Raw genomic sequence first — 23796 nt, forward strand, 5'->3', positions numbered from 1 at the left:
AAACAACCTAAATGAGTTCTCAAAATATCTACCAAAGATGCTCAACGGATAATTCAACATACATAAAAGAAATAGAAACAAAGCCACAGCAGTTGTATCAATAACTACACTCCCATGCATAATAGATAAAACATAATCCAATCTTATAGCACAATCCAAAGAATAAAATAATGTGTTGCACCATTATCAATAATAAAGCACGTACCTCAGATTAACTTATTCTTAGAAGTAGTCTCAGCACCAGACAACGCAAACACTTTTACTTTCGCTTGATCCTTCTTTGGCCTATCGCACATGGCACAATTGTGTCCTCGCTCACCACAACTGTAGCAAATCCTACTCAAACCAACTCCACAATCAACAGTTTTATGACCCGTCTCGCCACACCTGTAGCATTTAATCGGAGTAGAAGCTCCTCCCCCACTTGGATTCTTGCCAAGACCAGATTGTTCCCTCATGTCATCATACGATTTCTCACGGAACTGTTCTCCTCCTCGTTTCAACTGTAGAAACCTCACTTCTTTCTTTCCATGCACATCTTCTGGAAAATAGTTTCCCAAAATTGCATCACGGAAAAGAGTCCAAGTAACTTCAATACCTTCTATTTCAAATCTCTGCACAGTATTACTCCACCAAACGTCAGCTTCTTTTGTCAGCACGTGAGTACCAAACTGTACCTTCTGTACATCAGTATAACTCACGACTTGAAAGATCTTCTCAATTTCTCTCATCCATGCGTGCGCTTTGTCCGGTCCATACCCTCCTTCAAAGATCGGCGGGTTGCACCTTTGAAAGTCTCCGAAAGCACGGAACTCATCCTTTCCTCCATAACCAAAATTCTCTTGCGGCGCTTGTCCAATCGCACCAGTCCACCTCATCACTGCCTCAACATTAGTGTCAACATTCCTTCCCGCAGCCATCGTCCTAAACAACCAGACAAAACAGTATCGATCGTGTCAGATACACGAATCAAATACAACAGGATAAAAGACATTAATAACCTTGACCAACTGGTCGACCATGCTCTGATACCACTAATGTAACACCCCTTTTTATACCCCAAAATATTTAACATATAATCAGAGAATAACATGCATATAATTCAAAAGGGCGTCACATCGATGCTTTTAGAAGAACTAAAAACCTAAAAAAAATCTGACAACATTTATCTACACCGCACAATACTCCTGGTCATTTTAATAACATTCAATATCAAATCACAATTTAACCTGGATATGCATTCACAGCGGAAATATATGATACTCATGTGATTTATAATGATTCATGTCCCATACCATGATCATACATCGACTAGTAGTCTCAATCCAACATAAAACATAATTAAAAGGTTTGGCTTGTAAGCCTCTCGAAAGACATGTAGCAAAATAAATAAGTTCACCAGTCATAGCATAATACATACACAACATAACATGAGTTCAATACACCTAGTCTACCCAGTGTTACATGACCAGAGCATCGACTCACTACCTAGTCTCCAATAACCAAGGAAGAACCTCCGGCTAGGTCACACGCGGCTACTAAACTCCAGAACCTGCATGTCGCCAAACGAGGGCAACATTAAAACAGAAGGGTGAGAATACAAACCATTGTGAAGAAAGTATAATAGAATATAATGGTTAAATCAACACTTAAGGAAATTAGTCATATTATGTAAAACAAAATAGATAATAGTAATCAACACATATTCCACATGTTATCGAGTATACAACAAGCTTAAATAGTATAATAGTTCAATTCTACTATTATGTTCTCGATTAAGTACACAATCATAATTCTCACATAATCACACATCTAACCAAATATGTATTCAAATTTCACTCGTTTCAATTATCAAACTCATACACATATCACAACTACATCCACTTCACATACTCAATTATCGCATAATTTTAATGTGACTCAATGCAAGATATGTGACGCTATGCATGTGGTACCGAATTGTGAACCCAAGGTTTCACCGCTTTCCGATTCAATATCTAGAATCCAAGCCACGCTTCCGATCCGGACAAGACCAAAGCCCACCAAACGTAAACATATAGTTTACCGCCTCCGATTCACTCTAGAATCTAAGCCTCGCTTTTGTTTCAAAGCAAACCACCTTTGTTTCAAGGCAACCATGATATGAATGTATGTACAATGCAAATCAACATATGCAATTAAGATCATCTCTACCATCTTAATATCTAGCATATCACAATAATCCACTCTATGAATTATTCACAATATTGTACACTACATTCTCATCACATAAGCATTATTCTCATATAATAGTCAACACACAAATTTCAATCCACCATTCCAATTAACACTAGTAATTATCACTATCATATGCTAACTCACATTTTTGTCAATTTCATATGGTTTATTCACTTTCATATTAAACCAATAAGCCATTAGGATTTATGCTACTTAATTATTCATAAAAGATTCTACCTTAGAACAATAATAGAACCATATCTATGTGTCATTTCTATTAGAAGTCTACTATTTTAATATAATAATTGATTTTACTAAACTATAATTATTTACTAATTAATCTATTAAATCTATCAAATTATATATATTAGTAATCAAGATAAACTTTATCTCACACTTATTAACTACTATAAGTATATATACATATATATCACATTTCATGTTGGCTATATGTATAAAAGAGTGTCATGTTCATTTTTAAAAAAAAACAAGTGGTGTTTGTTTTCTTTTAGATGACTAAGGTACTAATAGTAGCATTTCCATTTATAAATGCTGTGTTTTCACGTTTTTAATTTGGCCAATGACTACTAACAGGAGCCTTTTCTATCCATAAAATATATTGGTGACTAATGTTTCCATTTTGGCCAATAGCAAATCAACAGCTGAAATTTCCTTTCAGCAACACATACTATGGATCACGTTACTATTTGCAAATAGCTAGCTAACAGTATCGGCTTCCATTTAATAAAAGTCTTAATCCAAGTGGCCATGTGACTGAAGCTAGTCACTGTAGCGCGTATGAAAAGAATATGAAACGGCATGTTTTGCTAGCGAAATACAATAAGAAGTATTACAGTCTAGCTTACCCTTCCGTCTGTCACCAATACTATGCGTGACATCATTCGGTGTCCCATTTTCAGTCTCCAAATTAAATGAACACAATGGTATCCTTCCTAGTATTAACTTTGGTTTTCAAATTTCTCTTTATCAACAGATTTTACTATACTAGACAGAAAACTAAATCTCATGTTTTACAAGATTTAACTATGAAGAAATATAAATATGTTAATCTACCAATTGCCCCATTATACTAGCCCACAATGATTAGGGATTCTCCCCCTTACCTCTTGATTTCTCCTTCAAAACCCTAGTTCCTCTTCTTGTTCCTCTCCTCCACTTCTATTCTTCAAAACCAGCAAAATGATAAAATGATTCCTCTACCCCTTATTTCCTCTCTTATTATCTTTATTTATTATATTGGGCTTTAAAATGAATAACACCTCTTAATTGCTTATAACTCCAACAAATAGGCCCAATTGATAAAATAGAGTAGTCCAACAAATAATTATGCTCCAACAAATAATATTATTACCCTTAATATTATTTTCCGATTAATCCAATTAAATCCGACTTCATCTCAATTAAATAAAATCCAATAATAATATTAATTCTAATATTATTTCTCTACATATTCTATTTTATTAATTCTTCGATTAACTGAATAAATTCCAACTTCACTTAGTAATCCGAACACGTTTCTCAATAACACCGACGATCCAATTAATTATCGAACTTCGTCCAAATTAAGTAAATAAATCCTTATTTAATTTAATTAACCAAATAATAAAATTTGGGCTGTTACACAAGGTCATCCTAGTGTATGTCGGTGTTGAAGTAGTAAAGCAGAAAGCAACAAAAAATTTGGAAATATTTATCTGGGAAATTATTGTCTCCACGGAGATTAGTGCTACCGAACTGCCGTTTGGCGAATTCTTAGTTCTTGAGTTTGTGTTAAATTAGTTTTAAGTAAAAACAGAAAAGTAAACATATGAACATAAAATAAATTCATTCTTGATGGAGAATAACTTATATGGTTTGAATCTAAACTACTCCTCACAAACTTAAATTTATCACTCCTCCACACTCAATCTACATTACACATCAGAATCACCACATATCCCTCACATCAATGTCCATTTTTGCAACACCGACGAGAGTCCAACTATATTGCTCTTTCGACGATGTCTCAACCGATCGAACAACACAGAGACATTAAACTTTGATATTATATGGATGTTAACCCCAGACCTATGTCTAGAATCTAAAGCTAACAGATATCCCCCTAATCAAGACTTGTGATGTCTATTTCTACAACAACACAAATCCAAAGCATTTAAGCAAAAAGATCAAGGAAACACCGACAAAGATTTGTAAAGTAAACTTTATACAACAATAGAGTAACAAAATAGAAGAGATGAAGAGATGAAGAGGAACTAAACATTTATTGGTTTGTCAACACCAATCAATGAGAAATTCGACCTCCGATCATCAAGATGCAACCCTATTTGATGTTTCTGACCCTCTCTCTACCAAAAAATGAAGATTGATGAAGTTGGGAACAAATACCCGAAAATCATAACCTAAAAAATCTGTTTTTCCCCAATTTATATAATTTGAAACCCGCAGAGGGCGCGTCGCGTGCTGGGAGCTGTCAACAAAAAAATAGCTTTAGTAAAAATGTCATAACTTGAGAATCGTAACTCCGATTTGCGTCCGGTTCAAAGCGTCTGAAAGCTTATTCAATTTCCTATCTAATAATGAATAAATATAAAAAATATTGATGAATTTTCTCATATTTGATTTGAGCCTTAACCGTTGACGAGCTGCTCCAAATCGCGCGTTTGAAGTCGTGTCTTCGACACTTTATTGCTCATGCTCCAAATACGCATCAAAACCTACAAAAAGACACAAAAACTGTTAAACGATATAAAAGTATATGAAAATACAACTATTCACAAAGTATACGGATTTATAAACAAAACGGGAAATTATTCAAACGGTGTTAACAAAAAGTATCGATAAGTGCAACAAATTATATACACAAAATAACGATATTTTTGCACTTATCTGTAGGCTCAATCCGGAAGAGAAGACATGCATTAATGACATATCCTTGAATCTTATCCAACCGAAAAATATACTTGCTACATTGAAACGGAAGGAACCTGACAACGTATCAAATATGAGGCAAGTTTATAACATCTGGTGCCGCAATAATAAGGTTATTAGGGGAGATAGAAGTGAGATGCAACAACTGTTGATATTGTTGGATGAAAAAAAATTATGTGTCGCGGTACAGAACTTGCGACGATGGGGTTACGGTCTGAGACATTTTTTGGATTCATCTGGATTCGATAAAGTTGTTCAACATTTTCCCGACAATGCTCCTTCTTGATTCTACCTCTAAGACCAACAAGTATCGACTTCCATTATTTGATATGGTCGGTGTTACATCCACCAAAAAGACATACCCCATTGGTTTTGCTTTTTTGGAGTGTGAAAAAAAGGATAATTTTAGGTGGGTATTAGAGGTGCGTCGGTCACTTTTGAAGAAACAAGTCGAGATGCCTAAGGCGATTGTTATGGACCGCGATATCGCTTCGATGAATGCGGTGGCAAAGGTATTTCCTTATTCTAATGCATTACTTTGTCGATAGCATATAACATGTAATGTGAGAAGTGAGGTTAAACCCGTGGTGGAGACGAAACAAGTAGAGACCGAAGGTGGAAAATCGGTAAAGCTCGGTGTGATTGTTGAACAAATAATGGAGAATGGACTCGTATTGCAAATTCTTCGACAAAAGAATTATACGCCGATTCCGTCATTTAATTTAGAAAAGTGTATGAAAAGTATCCTAATTTATTAAAATATGTTGAAAGCACCATTCTTGATAAGGTGAAGGAGAAGTTTGTGTGTGTGTGTGCGGACTGATAATGTCCGACACCTTGGGAATACAACCACCAATATAATTGAATCGACACATGCTAGTTTGAAAAATTGGTTGGCTAATAGAAAGAGTGGCTTGTTTCGAGATTGGGACACCGTAAATCTCATGATCAAAAACCAACATAATGAGATACAAACCACATTTGGTCGTAGCATTACGGTGTTGGAACTTCGATTTAGGGACAACATTCTTTATTCGCAATTGATCGGCAATGTGTCTCGGGTCGGGTTAAACTATATTTTTCACGAGGCCAAACAAGGTGAAACTGTTGGTTCCGATAATGTAAAGTGTGATTGCTTTATTACTAGAACGTATGGTCTCCCGTGTGCTTGTGTTATTGCTAAAAAAGTTAGACTATGTGAGCCAATAAGAATAGACGAAGTTATCCCTCATTGGAAAAGACTTAGTTTTGATGATGATGGTTGCATCGAAGGAGAAAAATCGAATATCTCTATTAATTTCGAATTGGAAGCGATACAAGAGAGGTTTTCGATGGCCCATGACAACATGAAACTTTACATCAAAGAAAAATTGCAGAAGATTGGATATCCCAAAACAACCGACATGAAACCGCTGAAGCAACTGGAAAACTGATCGAAACAATGAAGTCGCCATCGGATGTTTATTTATCCCGCAATAAGGGAAAGGAAAAACGTCGAGTAAAACCAAAAATAAAACAACAAAGGTCTTACGACAAAGAGAAAGGGTAAGAGAGACGGTTACGCAAGGGGAAGGGATTAACACCCCTCACATTAGTCGTATTCGACGGGATCCACTCTTTTTAGTTCTAATCTACGGGTGTTAAACTATAAGTCTAAAGCTTAATGCTAAGGAAATGCAATACATGAAAAATGTAGGGAAAATAAAGTTGTGCTCGTTCGGACCCTACCCCAATGCCTACGAATCACTTTAAGGAATCAAAGATTATTTCTGTTTGTTTGTGTTTTTTAAGATGAACAGTTACATTCACATCATATGGCACACATGGTGGATAAGATATCTAAGGGGTGGGGTTAGAGTTTCTCTAACTTTCACTATTACTTTCTCTTCTTTTTCGAAAAGAAAAAAATATATGAAAAAAAAACATCTCTTCTCCCTCATGAACTATAACAACAATACTCTCCTCATGCAAACAACAAAAAATAATGGATCAAGCAAGCATCCACCAGTTCCTTCAATTTCTGAAACAAAAACAGAGAAAGTGGATTACCTATCGAAAATGGGGCAGCGGTGGTGGTCGGATGATGGAAGTGCTTTATGTAACACCCCTTTTCTAAACCCCAACTATTACATATAATAACAGAGTAATAAAACACGCATATTTCAAAAGGGTGTCACGTGTCGTTTCTACAACAATGAAAACCAAACATACACATCCATAACATGCTTCCGATCATATTTATACCACATATTTAAAACTTCATGTTTCATCAATATGCATATCGCAACGGAATTATAACTTCACAAAATAATTTCAATGATTACATCCTATACTATAATCATCTACTAACATAAGGACCATATTATATCATAACATGTCATATGAATTCAAACATAGGCACTACAACCACTTAACAAAATATATATAAATACAAGATCAAATAAGAGAATGTAACAATATCTCATTGTAGCAAAACATGAGTTCAAATACCCCCCGTGTTACATGACCCGAGCATTAACTCAATACCTAATAAAACGATAAATAACCGATAAGCTCCTAGGCTAATCCTCGTGCAAGCACACTACGTCGGAACCTGCGCGATGTCGCATTGAACATCATTCAAACAGAAGGGTGAGAATTCACATCATAATGGATACATATAATATGAACAATGAAAATAGTACACAATAATCCAACATTTTCATCACACTTCGTAATTAAATGAGTTCCACAATCATTGCACATTACACAAATTTCCAATCATCACATGAGCACACATTCATTCCAAACAGCACATAGCAAATCAATGTGACTCCAAATGAAATTAATGCGACTCATACATGTGGTACCATGTGAACATCAAGCTCACCACTCCTGATTCCATATTCAAGAACCAGAGTCACGCTTCCGATTTGGATAAGACCAAAGCCCTCAAATATGAACATATAGTCCACCGCATCCGAATCCACAAAGGAACAAAGCCACGCTTCTATTTCCACACAAGGATCAAATCCAACCCGGAGTAACATCTCCCCATGAATGCATGTGCAACAAGATTCACATTATATGCAATTAAGATTATCACACAACCTTGATTACCAAGCATATCACAATAATTCGCACAATTTGAATTTTCCACCCAAAACATCGCACAACCCACATTCAACATCAGTAAGGTATACATATAGCATTTATTGATCACACATAACATTTAGCACACAAAGTATTTTTCGATTCAAAACCTATCCAAACATCATTGAATAAATCATTAAAATACATGGAAATCCATCTTAAACCATAAGCATACAGGATCCTAAGTCAAAGAATCAAAAATCATAAAATTACATAATAGGTCGCGCTACGCATGTGGTTCCAAATCATATTTATATTCATGGGTTAACAATATAACAACATAAAACATGATTTAATCCCAAATTTTCATGGATTCAACACAATGCCTAACATTTGAAATCTATGAAGTAGAGAGATGAACAACCTAAGCATACAACTACCTATTGCATACATATATACCCATACTATGAGGATTCTCCCCCTTACCTCTTGAAGATTTTCCTTCTTCTTCTAGGTTGCCTTCTTTTTCTTTCTTATTTTTCTTTTATTTTTCTATCTTTCTTTAATATAATGGGCTTAGTTACCCACTCTCTTATTATTTCTATTTCAATTAATTAGGCCCAATAGCTATTATCTCATTATTCTATCACTAATTCTAATAACTCAATTAGCATAATAACACATAATTAAATAATTATCACACCAAATAATAATTAAATAATCATACTAATAATAAAATAGCTATTTAAATAAATAAAATAGAAAATCGGGATGTTACACTTTCCCGCGGTGGGTCACGGTGGAGGATTCGTGGGACAAAAAGGCACGGCGGTTGAGTGCAGTGGCTGGAGGCACAAAACGGCTAAACCTGTTTTGGTTGTGGTTCGTCGTGGTGGCCAGTGCGATTTCCAACGGCAAACTTCCGAGCACTTCGCAAGTTCTTTTTTCTTATTTTTTGTTTGGATTCGTTCCTCTTTTCCTTTTTTTTAAGTTTTTTGTTTTAATGGTGAGTTGTTGTTGTGTTTATTGATGAACTAGTAACAAACCCGTGCGTTCGCACTAGGGGTGTCCAAAAATATGGTTAATTGGACCAAATACTATAACTGAATTGCATTTAACCATAAAAAACTACAACCATTTAAATGGATAGTAAACTGAACCACATATTATAACCAATTCAGTTAACCAAACTTAAATGATAAACTAGTTTAAACCATTTACCTAATTGTTTTGAAAAATATTTTTTAAAATCAAAAAAATTATATTTTTGGAAATATTTTGTTTAGAAAATAAAAAAATTGAAATAATTTTTTTCTAAAACTTTTGTTATTCTGAAAAATAAAAAATGTAATGTTTTTCCAAAAAAATGTTCTTTTTAAATAAAAAATTGTTTTGTGAAAAATATGTTTTGTCAAAAATAAAGGATTTTTTTTCAAAAAATAAAAAATTTATTTTTTAAAATAAAAATTTTATTCTGAATATAATCTTTTTTTGAAAATAAAATGTTGTTATTCCTAAAAAAATAAAAACCAAAAACTAAATTCACGATGTAATAATTTAATTGAACACTCTCTTTTTAATGTTTCTTAAGTTCAGTTACCCAGTTTTAAATTTCTTTCATGAATCGCATATGAAGATTGCTACCAGTTAAGTTTTGTTCTAGTTGCCTTTAATTATAAATTTTGTTTGTTGACTTTTAGAAAAATACTTTGTGGCTAGGGATGTCAACTTCCCTCTATTAGCGGAGATCCCCATAGGGATTCCCTGTTTGGGGCCCTAAAGACGGGGAAATTTCCTTCCGCGGGGACGGAAATGGGGAACAAACTCTCCCCGAAGGCACTTCGGGGACGGGGGTGACGTAAATATCTCCCGTCCTGTTGAGTCCCCGCCGCGCCTAAAATAACATAATGTCCTTAATTAATATATAATTTTAAATTATTATGTAAGTTTATTTGTCATTTCATATAATTAATTTTATACACAAATTTAAAATATATATGTATTGTTAGTAAAAGAGTGAGATCTAAATGATTATTTCAATTTTTTTTAGTTTGAGATTTTGATGGTCATGACACTCAATATTATAGATTAAATATTGTTAAAACAATATATTTACTCCAAGAGTAAGTGTTGAACACTTAATCCAAATTTTAACCATTGATTTTCATTAATCTAACGGTTTTAATTGATCATTTATTATAATTATTTTTGGAAATATTTTTCTATATAAAACTTTAATTAAAACCGTTGGATTAATGATAATCAATGGTTATGATTTGGAGTAAGTGTTGAACACTTACTCTTGGAGTAAATATAACCCTCCTCGTCATAAGAGGAGAGTTATATTTACTCCAAGAGTAAGTGTTGAACACTTACTCCAAATTTTAACCATTGATTTTCATTAATCTAACGGTTTTAATTGATCATTTATTCTAATTATTTTTGGAGATATTTTTCTATATAAGAGGAGGGTTATATTTACTCCAAGAGTAAGTGTTGAACACTTACTCCAAATTTTTACCATTGATTTTCATTAATCTAACGGTTTTAATTGATCATTTATTCTAATTATTTTTGGAAATATATTTCTATGTAAAACTTTAGTTAAAACCGTTGGATTAATGATAATCAATGGTTATGATTTGGAGTAAGTGTTGAACACTTACTCTTGGAGTAAATATAACCCTCCTCATCATAAGAGGCGGGTTATATTTACTCCAAGAGCAAGTGTTGAACACTTACTCCAAATTTTAACCATTGATTTTCATTAATCTAACGGTTTTAATTGATCATTTATTCTAATTATTTTTGGAAATATTTTTCTATATAAAACTTTAATTAAAACCGTTGGATTAATGATAATCAATGGTTATGATTTGGAGTAAGTGTTGAACACTTACTCTTGGAGTAAATATAACCCTCCTCATCATAAGAGGAGGGTTATATTTACTCCAAGAGCAAGTGTTGAACACTTACTCCAAATTTTAACCATTGATTTTCATTAATCTAACGGTTTTAATTGATCATTTATTCTAATTATTTTTGGAAATATTTTTCTATATAAAACTTTAATTAAAACCTTTGGATTAATGATAATCAATGGTTATGATTTGGAGTAAGTGTTGAACACTTACTTTTAGAGTAAATATAACCCTCCTCATCATAAGAGGAGGGTTATATTTACTCCAAGAGTAAGTGTTGAACACTTACTCCAAATTTTAACCATTGATTTTCATTAATCTAACGGTTTTAATTGATCATTTATTCTAATTATTTTTGGAAATAATTTTCTATATAAAATTTTAATTAAAATCGTTGGATTAATGATAATCAATGGTTATGATTTGGAGTAAGTGTTGAACACTTACTTCAAATTTTAACCATTGATTTTCATTAATCTAACAGTTTTAATTGATCATTTATTCTAATTATTTTTGGAAATATTTTTCTATATAAAACTTTAATTAAAACCGTTGTATTAATGATAATCAATGGTTATGATTTGGAGTAAGTGTTGAACACTTACTCCAAATTTTAACCATTGATTTTCATTAATCTAACGGTTTTAATTGATCATTTATTCTAATTATTTTTGGAAATATTTTTCTATATAAAACTTTAATTAAAACCGTTGGATTAATGATAATCAATGGTTATGATTTGGAGTAAGTGTTGAACACTTACTCTTGGAGTAAATATAACCCTCCTCTTATCATAAAGGAATAATTTTTAAATTTCTTGTGATTAGGTTTTGAAGCTTTTACTATTAATTTGGTTTAAAATAAAAAACATGTTTATAAACCTTGGGGATCCGTGGAAACGGGGATGGGGGGACAAAATTCCCCCGTAGCAGAGATTCGAAGCGGGAATGGGGAATAGATTCGAGGACGGGAAGTGTGATGGGAATGTATCCTCCGCCCTCTCCCCGCCCCATTGACATCCCGATTTGTGGCCTTGTTAAGTAACATAGCTTTTGATATATTTATTTGGTTAAAACTATTTGCTTAAAAAAATAAAAATTACACTCTCCTATTGACCATAGTTAAGTTATGTTTCTATTAAGTATTGAAATATACCCTCTCTTTATAATATTGAAGAAATAAAAAAAATTTAAAATTAGAAAGTAGAGTGGAAACCATGCTGAAAAAAATATTTATTTTTTTAATAAATAAATTTTATTTTCTGAAAATTTATTTTTTAAATTTTTTTTCAAAATTAAAAAATTTTAAAATATAAAATTGGTTTATATTAACAAACTGATTATAAACTAGTTTATAAATATAAACTGGTTCTAAACCAGTTTCAAATTGAATTGAAACCATTTTAACAGTTAATTGTATTTTTATTGAAATGTTTATTGCAAACTGAATTGAACTATAAATGTGGTTTGGTTTAGTTCAGTTCATGAACCATGAACACCCCTAGTTCGCACGGGTTCTGGTACGAGACGCGCATTTGTTTCAGATGTATATTTCTTAATAGAAAAAGTTTGGTAGCCGTGAAAAATAGTAATTGAATGTATAGAAAAATGTCTGGTACCCGTAAAAAAATAAAAATTGAATGTATAGAAAAATGTTTGGTACCTGTGAAAATAATAATAATTGAATGGATAGAAAAATTTTCGGTACCCGTGAAAAAATAATAATTGAATATTTAGAAAAATATCTGGTACCCGTGAAAAAATAATAATTGAATGTATAGAAAAATGTCCGGTACCAATGAAAAAAATAATAATTGAATGTTTAGAATAATGTCTGGTACCCGTGAAAAAAATAATAATTGAATATATAAAAAAAATGTTCAGTACCCGTGAAAAAATAATAATTGAATGTTTAGAAAAATGTCTGGTACCCGTGAAATTATAATAATTAAATATATAGAAAAATATCTGGTACATGTGAAAAAATAATAATTAAATGTATAGTTGGAAGAATGTCCGATTTTTAATTAGAGGATAATTATTAAAAACTTAATTGAATACAACATAAAATAAATAATTTTAACCAATTCAAAACCGACCCATATTTAATTGGTCAACCACATGTTTTATTTACAAACAAATTTATTCGTATTCATATTTTATTCTACAAATCAATAAAATATGTTAAGCTTATTCTTTTGTAAAAGTAGTGTTGAAATTCAATTTTACAACTTTTTTGGTAAAATTAAATACAATATATTTCTGTAACGATAAAAATATTATATGTCAAATTAATGATGAACTAATGTTTTATAAAATTAAAAACTATTATTCATGCATTGGAACTCCAAATACATAATGCATTTCTATTGTCAGTGGCGGAGTCAGGACCCCGATTCAGGGGGTGCAATTTTTTATCTTCGTGTGTATATATATATATATATATATATATATATATATATATATATATATATATATATATATATATATTAACTTTCGGATTTATTTTGCTTTTTTAACTTAAAAAATTATATATTAGCATGTTAGTCGAATTAGAGACGGAAAATTTTAAAAATTCATGGTTAAATTTATTGATAATTAGATAAAAATAATTAATATGCACATTTTAAAAAAATTAAAGAATCAGTATAAATCTTTTTAAAATTAAAGAATTAAAATGAACATTAATGTTAAACCTTAAATTTTTGTATTTACATTGATATTAGCAGTAAACGAGGAATTATGGATGAATCTATGGTGTAGATATTATGTCTTGCGGTTTTAATTGAGTTATATTTTATAAAAAAGCAGTAAAGTGTTTGGCAATAATAAATCAAGTAAATAATATAATGAAAAGACGGGGACATCTATATTAGGCAGTTAAATGTAAGCACTGAACATTGGTTTTTTTTGTTGCAAACACGATAATCCAGGGGGTGTAAACATAAATATTCAGAATTTGGATCCTCTCATGCTGTTTTGGTGCAGCCCTCTCTCCTTTTCCTAATCTAATGGTTGATTGTAACATCATGAAGAAACAATAGTGCAAAAAAGAGAGAGAAAGAAATGGATGAATGGTTGAGATGAGAGCATGACAGAAAAATGAGAGAGATAGCATGAGAGGATCCAAATCCAAATATTCAAGGGACAAATTATAAGTACCAGTGTAATTTTCGAAAACTCAGGGTGTGCAGCTGCACCCCCTCACTTGCATGTGGGTCCGCCACTGTCTATAGTAATGATACAAATTTATACTGTCATTATTTAAATTGTATTGAAGTGACAGATAAGAAAAAGTTAGTGTACTATGGCAGCAAAAGATGAAAATAGTAAAAGAGAAAAAAAGTATTGAAGTGACATCAGAGTCGTCTCAAACTTTTGAGAGGCCCTATGTAAGAAGTTGAAGTTATCTTTAGTTGAATCGTGAAAATTTTTCAAGGGGCCCTATTTAAGCATAAGTTAGTGTACTATGGCAGCAGATGAAAATAGTGTACTATTATATCACATTGCTTGTTAGACACAAGTAAACAATTTTCCTACACAAATGTCATTAATTATTTTTCTAATTATAAACAGATTGAAAAGGAAATAGATATCATTGATTATTACATACACAAACTGTATATTTTTCTTTTCATTATATATTTTTGTAAATATATAATGTATCTAACTTTTCTTTAAAACCAAACAATTTCAACCCTCTATCTAAAAGATATTTGAAACACATGGAACAACATAAACGCTATAAAGTAAAAAAAGAAAACAAAATTCTTTAATATTTAAAACCAAAAATTCTATATAAAATATTTTTAAAATTTATCTATTTGGTTAAAACAAAATAAAACTTCTACTTTATTAAAAATATTCAAATTCACAAAATTATTTTTTCATAATTCAACATAATCACTAATTATCAAATAAAAAACCTAAATGCTAATAATAACATTAAATTGTTGTTGTTATTTCCTTATTGACATAAAAATCAAATAACAATTAGTACACATTGATAGTTGTATCGTACAAACCAAAAATGTTGGAGGTAAATATTACCTACAAAAGTTGTAAAAAGTTGGCACGGGTAACTAAGTTGAAATAGTAGGAATGTAGGATTGTACTAAGCAAAGTAGTGTTTGGCATAGCTGTACAAACTAAACTTGCAACTTAAAAATATAATTAGTGTATGAATGAATAGACATTTGCTTTAGAAAAGTCTGCATAATATGAATGAATAGACATTTGCTTTAGAAAAGTCTACATAATATGAATGAATAGACATTTTCTTTAGAAAAATCTATATCCTACTATAGTGTATGAGAAAAGACAAAAATTTGGCTTTACAGTACACTCTTGCAACACTTATATCGATTATCAATGTTGACAAATCATTGTACCTTTTACAAAAGTTTGCCTTACCAATGCACTCCTGCAAAACTCCTATCAGACAGATGACTTTAAAAAATTTAGGTCAATAAATAAATTTATACCAAGTGAAATAAATAAAAAACTATTAATAAAACATTTAAATAAGTAAATAAGTTTAAATAGAAAGCAGGGGAAAATAAACCATATTTAATATCAGAATCATGTATATGATTTTTTTTCAAGTAAAAGCTTTTATCCCAAGTGAAGAGATTCTAAAAAATTAATCGTGTTTTATAAAAAAAAAATTATAATCACACTTTTATATTCACAAAATATTTTATAAAAAAATTTAAGCATTATCATTAAATCAAAAAATATTTTATTGAAATAAATATATACTTTTGAATGATTTATTGGAGAGTTATCTAAAATATCGTAAAGAAACTTAGAAAGTACATTAACATGTCTTCATGAAAATGGTATTGGACACTAAATTCAAAATCAAATATTGTTTCTCTATCATAGAGTGCATCACTTAGTTACTTGTTTTTGCATTCTGGTCTACAATTTCTTCGAGTAGAAGCGGTTAACTGGATGAGAGAAAATGAAGGTCAAGTAAGTGTAAGGACTAAATCATGAGAAAAAAACTAACATTAATAACTTTGTTTCTATTGATGAAATTTACCCGTCTCTTCATCTTTATTATTTCCAGCATGTTTTACTCCTCTTTAATTTCCAGATCTGGAAAAAAAATATACATATCAGAATCAGATCCATCAACTTACTCATCTCTAATGTAAATCTTTTTATACTATTTAATTTTCAGTATCAGAAAAATTAAAGATTGAAAATTAAATAATAAAGAAAATGAAAAATATAAAGAAAACCTTAGTGATGAGTGATGAATAACAACTGAAAAACGGAAAAATGAAAATTTGAGTTAGTTAATAAAAACATACAAAATAAACAAAGATTTGTAGAAGAAAGAAGAAGAGGAAGATCTGGATTTATTTTTGAAATCATAAATTGATGTCGCAGATTAGTGGTTGTTTCGATTTGGTTTCAAGAAGAAGAGGAAGAAGAAGAAGAAGAAGAAGAAGAAGAAGAAGAAGAAGAAGATTTGCGGTTGAAGGAAGAAGAAGAAGAAAGATGTTGTGCAAGAGAGAGAATTAGAGAAATAAAGTGACTCACAAAAAGAGTGTGGGTAGGAGAAAGTTAGATTTGAAAGGTTTAGAAAAATGCAGACGTGGGAAGCTTTGCAATTAAGATGCCCACTTGGCACAACATGGAAGCAGGGGGACAAATTGGTATTTTCTAGGACAGTGAATTTTCTTATATTGCATATATAAGATGTTTTTCATGTTTGTTGATGAATGAGAAGGAAGTATGTTAAATGGAGAAGAAAAGTGATGGAAAGTAATGGTAGTGTTGTGTTAATGATGTGTTCATGGTGTTGATTGTTTTGAGAAGATGAAGAAGAATGATGTGGGAAAATGGTGATGGAAGTATTTATTTCTATTGCTACTATATTTTTTATTAGCATCAAGCAAAACGAACTCCTCCTCCTCCTCTTTTCTCACACTATTTTCTTTTTATTCAAATCCCAATAAAAAAAAATTTCAAGATCCAATTTTTATTTTATTGACATTGTTGAGGTGTACATATGATAGTGGAGGTGAAATATTGGAGCAAAATGTGTGTGTGACCTCCTCTTTTCTCACACAATTTTCTTTTTGTTCAAATCTCAATAAAGATTTCTTTTTCAAGATCCAATTTTTATTTTATTGACATTGTTGAGGTAGTACATATGGTAGTGGAGGTGATATATATATATATATATATATATATATATATATATATATATATATATATATATATATAGGGACGACTCACGTGAGAACACTTGGTTATTATGAGAAATGAGAACAATGAATCACGACCATTAAATTTTGATTTTGTTGATTTTAATGGACTGGATTGGTTTCTCTTTCTATGTTGATTTAAAATAAATATTAAGGATTCTAGAAAGAGAAACCAATCCAGTCCATTAAAATCAACAAAATCAAAATTTAATGGTCGTGATTCATTGTTCTCATTTCTCATAATAACTAAGTGTTCTCACCTGAGTCGTCCCCTATATATATATATATATATATATATATATATATATATATATATATATATATATATATATATATATATATATATATATATATATATATATATATATATATATATATATATATATATATATATATATATATATATATATATATATATATATAATGTGTTGTTGACTTTGGTAAAAGTAATTTTTTCCCCTCCAAATTTGGGGATATCTACTGTTTCTATTAATTGGCCATTAGGGATCTGGATTGGGCCCTCTTCTGTGGGCCTAGCAGTTTATTCCAGCGTACCACTTGTTTTATAGCCCCCCTTCCCCCTCCCCCCCCCCCCCCCCCCCCAAAACACTGCAAACCACTGCTTATTGGGCCACGAAATGAGGCCCATTTGTTTTTCTGTATCATTACTAATCCAGCAACATTCCTTTTCTTTTTTAAAAAAAAACTCTAATTATTATTTTTAGATAAATTAATTAAAAAAATGTTTGGCTAGTTTAATTCTATTAATTAAATCTTAACTATTCTAATTGATAGTTAAATTTATTTAATTAGTTAATTTTATTAGTTAATTTTTTATTACTTTAATTAATTAAGTTGAATTCTTTTTAATTAATTAATTAGTCTTTCAAGTCAAAAACCCTTGATCAATATTAAGGTGTACTTTTTTCATAAATAATATTCCATTTTTATACCTTATTTTGTTCTATAATTGTCATTTAACCATTGTGTTTATGCTTAGAATTATCATTAAAATCAAATCTCAAAAATAATTTTCATTCAAATAAGCTTCTCGATTAAATGACGAGCCATTTTCATACCCGTAAGCCGATTGTTTTTGCATCACCATCAAACTTTCCATCTCTATTTTCAAATCTCACTTCAAGCAATTTCACAATAAACCTTGGTCAACACCAAGTGTTTTTTTTTTCAAATTCCTTTTTCATAGTCAAAAACTTTGAAATACCTTAATTAATCTAATCGAGTTTAGTCTATAATGGATGAATCAAGAAGGGTTTGTACGTATTTGTGCAAGTTGTTCTAAAGAATTTAGGTGATGGTCGCTAAGTCTTTATTTGAATGCTTGAATTTCATTAAAGACTCCTTAAAACTTGGCTTGTCTCACTTTTTCACAAAACACTTAAATCAATTCAAACTCATCACTTTTTCCCGCTCCGCGCAAAGCTCCTCTTTGCCCATGTGAAACCCCATTTCAAAAACTTATCTTTACGCCCACGTGCGATTAGACCCCTTTTTCATAAATAAAATCATCCAACCCACGAGTTTTAGTTCCCCCAAACTACGAACGCTCTGACTTTCCCATTGCACGAGGGAAAACCTACGCACAAGATGCGATGACTTGGCGAGCACAATAATAAAAAAATCAAATCATGTTCCTTTCTTTCTCCTCACATAATAATTAAAACACAAGTAAATATCACACTAACATCAAACACAAGACTAACTAAATGGGTCCCATCGAGTACGATGGATGTGAAGGGTGCTAATACCTCCCCCTTGCATAATAGACTCTTGAACTCGTTCAAGGTTGCGATGACCATCTTATCCTTTCTTTGTGGGTTTTATTGATACTTTCCCTTTCTTTTTGGAATAAATAAAATTTAGTTGCGACTCTGTTGTACATCGAGTGTGCAATGAGCTCGATGGTGCGATTTTTAGCCAGTCGTGACATTTTGCTAAGGAGGAAAATAGTTGATTTTATGAGTTAGGTTGATTTAAGGTGGATGACGAATAATCGAACTTAAAAAAGTATACACATTGTGTCTGATTATTCGAGGGTAAGATGGAAGTGCATCCATTCACCCTTTTTCATCCGAGTTTTATATAAAATATCTTGGTGGAAGATGAAAAAACAAACTTAAACAAAATGTATACCTTGTTAGAACAAGATTAGGTTATGCATATAATCGCTAGTTTTGATGATAAAAATACATATATCTTATATGTAAAAAAAATTTACTCTAATAGTTTCTTAAATGTGCATATAAAATTGTTTATGTGATTCTGGATAGTTATTTGGAAAGATCATCAGAAACATTGCTAGCATACTTCAGAAGAACTACTGCATCCACTTCTCAAGAAACATCAGCAGTTCAGAAGAATGTTGAATGTTAGCTAGAAAATAATTTCCATGTGTTTCTCAGATAAGTTGTCGCTTCCAGATTAGAAGTCAAGATTTCCAACTCAGATAAGCTTTTGCTTCCAGCTCATAAATCAAGAACTGTTTCTTAAATTAGCTTTTGATTTCAACTCTGAAGACAAGGTTCTGACTCTGAAGACTCTAATACTCTTGGAATACTCATCTAACGTGATCTCTTATGGACTCATCATTACTTTAGATCAGAAGTGTATCATTAGAAGAGAAGATCAGAAACTTGCACAAGAAGATAATAGTACAGAGTACAGTACCCATTCCACTATGGTGAGAACGTATGTACAATCAAAGGAATTTGTGTGCTCTTATCTCCCACAATCTCATAAGAGTCGTTATGTCAGTTGGAAATGATAGTGACGTTTTGTCCTTCTCAACAATATACTTTTTGGGCCTATAAATAAAAGCACTATCCCATCTGAAGAAAATGTTGAACTACAAGAACGTGAACGAAAAAACAAAGAAAAAAATTGAGAGTCACTGTGCAAAATTTTCATGTAGAAAAATATTCATTCAAGAGAATCTTAAACAAAAAGAGTTGTTTCTCATTATTTGTGTTTAAACATTGTTCTTGAATTTGTTTCATTTGCTTATCTAGAAGCACTATTGTAAACACTTCTATTTTAAATCTTTCGAGATTTATTTTTCCTCAAGTGACTAGGTGTTAGTCTGTAAACTTGAGACGGCTAAGGTGTTGTCTAAACTCTTAGACGTTTGTTTGTAAACTTTCAAGATTAGTGGATAAAGTCTTTTTTGAAGGCGAAATCACCTTGGCAGATGGACAAGATTAGCCTTATTTAAGGTGAACTTGTATAAACCGAAAGTGTCATTTATCTTTGTTAGCTTGTCTATCTTGATTGTTTGAATGAATAGTCTTTCTAGCAAAAAGTTTTAAAAACCCAATTCAAACCCCCTATTTCTTGTGTTTTTCTCATCCTTCAATTGGTATCAGAGCTCCGACTATGTTACTGATTTTTCAATCAAACACTTAACCGTGTAGAGAGATCCAATGTGAGAAATACCTTCATGGCTGCTGGTAATACAAATGAAAAAGATAGTTACAATGATAAACCTTCTGTCTTTGATAAAGAGAGATTTGACTATTGGAAAGATAGACTAGAAAGTTTCTTTCTAGGATATGATATAGATCTTTGGGATACTGTCGCAAATGGTTATGAGGCACCTGTTTTTGCAATTGGTATTCCCATTCCCTGAAAGAGAATGAATGACGAACAAAAGTGTGATTCGTTATCACCGCAAAGCCATAACTATTATTCTCAACGCTATCTCTTACAATGAATATGAGAAAATTACTCATAGAGATACATCAAAGGATATTCTTGATTCGTTAAGAATGACACATGAAGGTAATGCTCAGGTCAATGAAACTAAGGCTCTGGCCTTAATTTAAAAATATGAGGCTTTCAAGATGGAAGAAGAAGAAATTGTCGAGACTATGTTCTCAAGGTTTCAACCCTTGGTTACATGACTTAAGGTTCTGGATAAAGGTTACTTCACAGGTGATAATGTCAAAAGATATCCAGAAGCCTTCCCAAAAGATGGATACCTATGGTTATTGCACAACGTAACTATTGAAGAGCTGGTTAGCTCACTCGGAAGTCATGAAATAGAGTTAGAGGAAGATGAGCCCCAAAAAAGAGGAAAATTTGTTGCTCTAAGGTCCAGATAAAAAAGAACCAAGTCACAAAAGAACAAAGTCTTCCAAGCTGAAGTTGAGAAATCAATATAATTTGTTTTGTATTTATATTATAGTTTACTATCCATTATATGTATATATTTTATCGGATTAATTGTGACTATACAAATACTTTTGATAAAATATGTTAATATCGTCATACTGTTGTTAAAAATGTCAAAAACTTAGTTTAAAAAGCAAAAACATATAAAAAAAATACCATTGTCCACCAATTTTTAAAAATAAAAAAACGAAAAAATTTTATAAGAACGGTTCAATATATTCGTTATCTTATGCTGTCTATCGTTTTTTTTTTTAAATACAGTAAACATTTCCAAAATGTTGAAAAATAATTTTTAAAAACAATTAGCCTATATTGAATTTCTTATAAAAAATGGGTATTTTTTCATACATTTTCCACAAATCCGAAAAAACCTCAAAATCAATGGATATATAATGGTTTTATCGAAAATATTTGGGAAATATTCATAACAATCGATAAAATCCAATAAACTATATATAAAGTTCAATATATAATCATATCAAATACGAAAAAAACCAAAAAATTTAAATAAAAAAATTATGATATGCAACCTAAAATTTCTATTCATCACAGAACTTTTTTTTAAAAATTGAAAAAATCCATGAAGGGCATAACGATAAAACATAAAAGGATATTTAGGGGGTTCATGGTATGATTGGGAGGGTGGCAGAACAAAATCTTATATACCTTACTACATCAGGCCTTACAGATATGGGTCAAATATTGTTGTTTTATACTTGTATTTAGCACCTCACATTTCGTCAAAAATAATTAATTTATTCTTTAGGTGAAAAAAATTGAATTAAATTTTGATATTTTTTGAAAACTTTATATTTATTAGTAGCTTAGAGAAAAATCTAATAAAAAATTATAAATTCTTGAAAAATTATGATTTTATAATAATTATTTCAAAAATCCAAACATCCATACAATAAAAATCAAATTTATTAAATAATTTAATAGTATTAACTTTATATTTTATTAAATAGTTGAAAAAATATAATCAGCCAAATTTATTAAAATACAACATCTCAATTCACCCCTTAAATCTCTCAGTTACCCGACGAAATTCCATTTATGTCTTCTGTTTCTGTAGATCTAGCTCTGGAAGTTTTTTTTTTTAATTTTGATTTTTTTCATAGGTACATCTAAAGCGTTGAAATATAGTGAAGGATTTTGAAAATAGAGTGTTCCGTAGATATACCTACGAAGCATTTTATTATATTTTAAATTAATTACTTTGATTTACTATAATTTGATGTTGTATTTTTGTTTAACATATTGGAGTTTAGGAGTGAAATGTAATTGATTTGAAAATATAACATAATGTTCTGTAGGTATATCTACGGAACAATCTATTTTCAAAATCTTTCGTAGATGTAACTACGGAATATTTCATAAATTTAATTCATTTGAGATTTTTTCAAATTTCACTATGTTTTAACGTTTTAATAGATGCACCTACGAAAAAAATCAATTTTAAAAAAAAATATATTTCCAAAAATTAATTTACAAAAACAGATGAACAATTTTTGTAACTCACATAATAGATGAGAGGCTTTGGCTAATATGCATAAGGATTTTACTTATGCACCATGCATAAGCCTACGTAAGTCATTGGATCATGTTTTTATTTCAGTATTGAGTATTGAGTATTGAGTGGTGAGTATTGAGTATTGAGTAATAACAATTGATGTCTAGAATTTGATCCAATGATCCAAGGGCCCATAATAATCTATGCATGGTGCATAGATTTTTATCTATGCGCGGTAACTGCACCCTAGATGAGAGATCCAAGGGGTTGAAATTAGAGATTTTCATAAATTATTTGGCGAACCTCCACATTACATACTAGATTTTTGAAAAAAAACTCAATGCTCTATACAATAATATATAACATATTTATCAAAGAATCTGATAGTAGTATGCTTTCTGTTTTTCTAAATGATTTCTAAAATAGTCTATTGAATTTTTAAAAAAATTGGATATACCCTAACATTTTATACTGGTTCTTAAAAAAAATGACATAAAATAATAAAAATTTCTCTATAATTTAATGCCTGATATTTCAAAAATTAGATATAAATTCAAATATTTTATAAAAGTTTATAGTTTGCATTTTATAAAAGTCAATGCAAACAAATGGTTAGAAGCATTAACTAAAAAACAAGAGACTAAAAATTTATTTGCATTGACTTATTTTAACTTACCTATTAACATAAGTTTTGTGAGACTATTTATTTA

The 23796-nt window shown here is 30.7% G+C and overlaps 1 long non-coding RNA gene across 1 annotated transcript; it reads right to left on the minus strand.

Moving 5' to 3' along the window:
- Positions 1-15941: 15941 nt before the first annotated feature.
- LOC131622715 (uncharacterized) lies at positions 15942-16984 on the minus strand. The gene is made up of 3 exons (XR_009289982.1): positions 16408-16984; positions 16206-16261; positions 15942-16110 (listed from the first exon to the last, which is right to left on the minus strand). It is a non-coding gene; the product is annotated as an uncharacterized LOC131622715 (long non-coding RNA).
- Positions 16985-23796: the final 6812 nt, after the last annotated feature.

Source organism: Vicia villosa, unplaced genomic scaffold, assembly GCF_029867415.1.
Source record: "Vicia villosa cultivar HV-30 ecotype Madison, WI unplaced genomic scaffold, Vvil1.0 ctg.000041F_1_1_1, whole genome shotgun sequence".
Classification (NCBI taxonomy): domain Eukaryota; kingdom Viridiplantae; phylum Streptophyta; class Magnoliopsida; order Fabales; family Fabaceae; genus Vicia; species Vicia villosa.